This window comes from Lepisma saccharinum, chromosome 27, assembly GCF_977018435.1.
Source record: "Lepisma saccharinum chromosome 27, izLepSacc3.1, whole genome shotgun sequence".
NCBI lineage: Eukaryota > Metazoa > Arthropoda > Insecta > Zygentoma > Lepismatidae > Lepisma > Lepisma saccharinum.
Window position 1 is genome coordinate 41,706,303 of NC_139255.1, and position 2,899 is coordinate 41,709,201.

The window sequence follows — 2,899 nt, forward strand, 5'->3', positions numbered from 1 at the left end:
AATTTATATAAGATTTTGGAAGCATTTATGCCAGGAAAAATGTTAAAGGAAGTGGTTCTGTCTAAAGCAGGCCTTCTCATAAATATGTGAATATCCACTTCATTGAGAGTGTAAGATCTCCAAGAGTATAGCATGTGCTAAGGTTTGTCTGTAAAGTCTTTGTCCTCTGTCCAGTGGAGAAGATGGTACAGTTAGTACCTGTAAAACCTCACGGCTGTAAAGCTGGAGCAGGCAGTGACGAGCAACATTCATTGTCAATTCTTCATTCCTGTTTGGATGGATGGACTGACAGGAAAGACACTACACTCATGTTCTTGGTTCAATTATAGTTTGCATGTTGCTTTATTACAGGACCAAAGGCACAATTGTACCAATATTTGATCATTAGATCAGATGCCAAGAACATGACTGTAGTGTCTTCTTTTTCAGCCCTCTATCCCAAAGACAAAAAGAAGGAATGAAGAGTTGACTTTGAAATGCAAATCTTTCAGGGTTCTCTCTGATCTGGAGTTTCTAAAAAGTCAGGAGTGAAAAGGCCATGGAGAGGTGCAGGAATTTTATAAAAACATTCAGTCATGGAAATTCAATTGTTATTTTTTTTTCTTTTCTTGCCAGGTATGGAAAGTGAAAACACATTTCACGTTTACCTCCAAACTGGTTTCTTTTTTGGGAATATTTCACATAAAAATGTTTATTACCTGTTTAATCTCAGTACAACACCTCTCTCTCGTTTATTTTGTTATTTTTAACATTCGTACTTATCTATTGTGCATTGCGAAACATTGTTTAAGGTGGGATTTTGCTTTTCTCACGAAAATAATTTCAATTTTTCACTTTACGAGTAAATATTGTTCTTACTTTTTTCGCTTCCGTAACACACAATATGGTGGGCACAGCTTGAGTAGCATGATGGATCAGTGGGTATACAGTGTTTCCAACCTTCTTAACCGAAAAATGCCCCAAAAACCATTCATGCATAGCCCTACAAACCATTCACGGTAAGGTTAGGTTCGGCAAACATAGTTAAAATTTGGGGTCGTAGTAATATCAGTAATGTATATTTTGTTTTTTCACTTTCTATCAAAACAATGGCGTGGTTGGAAACACTGACAGGAGGGTACGTCATCAAACGTACGCAACATTCAGTTCACGTAGAGGAAGCAAATAAAAGCAACGGCAATTGTGTGTCGGAGATATATTTTTCTTCAAAAATACATGAATTCTCAGTCCAATAGATTCAACGATGAAAGAAAATACCTCCACGAACTTTCAAAATGCTAGAGAAACTCATTTCAGTAAGTACTTTCATCTGTCAAAATGAAGAAATACGTTGGCCCGAGATCAAACTGTTACCAAATGTTCTTTCATTTTCCAATGGGTTCCTGCGTAGCCAAATGGGTAGAGCTCTCGCTTTGGTGCGAGTGGTCCCGTGGGAACCCCCAAAATTTCGGGTGTTCACCCAGTGTCATGGCGATAGTTGGGACTACTTGAAAAGAAGTGGCTCCGGTCTCAAAAGCAAGAAAACAGTGGTGGTGGAACTCAATGCACTGACCATGCGCTACCCAATAAAAAAGCTGGTCTGGCAGGCCCTGTTCCTTAGAGGGCTGTTGAACAGGGAGTCGTTTTATTTTTCAAAAATGTTGAATAAAGAGTACTTTATTTATTAGTATGTTACTTTGTTATAAAGTAATCTGGAAACTGGAAAAGGCAGGGAATTTGGTTTTACAAATTGAATATGAACGATGTCTTTAAATTGCCTTGAAATGCACAGTTTCAAGTGCAGTTCAAACCACTACACTGTTCTAACTTGATCAATCCTGACACCTCCTTCATTACAAGGCCAGAAACTCAACCAGTATGCTATTGAAGAGGGTGTACTTTATAAAACGTAAATTTACATGAAGGGCTGAGTGTCTTATTCTATTCTTTTACAGTAGAAATTCTGTCTGAGGGATGTCTGGATTTACACCAGACCCAGTACCACATGGTAGCTCTTAAAATGTCATCTCTCCAAAACTACAGATGATATTTTAGTTATTTTTTCATTTAAGGTATGGCATCCTCAGATTGTAATGCAATACCAGGGTGGCTACTCAACAGGAATTTTTTGAATTCTGGGAATTATGCATGAATAGAGGCATGCAAATTTCGTTTTTGACGGAAATACGAAATAACATGCTGTAATGTTCATATTTCATATTTCTGAAAGGTCTGAGGTGCATTTTTCTACCCCGTTTTGTCACGAAATAATGCGAAATGAACTGCAAAATGCGAAATGAACTGCAAAATGCGAAATTGACTCTTAAACACGAAATTTACCATTTATATACCGACGAGACACTTTCTGAAGTCTGAAGTATCCTGTGAGTTATGCAATTCACGGAAAATTTATTAATTCTGCTGTAAATATTTGAGAAGCAAAACTGGACCCCTTTACACAGGAATAAACTTAATACTCTGGTAAGTACATAAATGTGCTATTAGAAGGGATAAGTTTATTTTGTGTAATAATGGCAGTTTTTAAATCAAATTTAGGATTATATTCACAATTTTAAAACCAAAATGTCATCTTATATAGCACTTTTGATCTGATCATTCACCGCTATAACACCGAAATTTTATTTTATTTACCACTTTTGAACCCGAAATCGACTCTAGTTTTGTACCGAAATTTTGCTTTTTTATTTACCACAAATATGTGCCTCTGTGAATTCTTCTCCGCAGACGTTTAAATTTACAGTAGGGATGGGACTGATTAATCGGTACTCTATCGGTATCGGCCGATATAGGCATATCGGTTTATCGGTAAAATTACCGATTATTTTACCGATCTGATATATCGATAAATATCTGATAATTTAGTGCAAAATTCTACCATTTTGTTGTAATTTTTATGCAT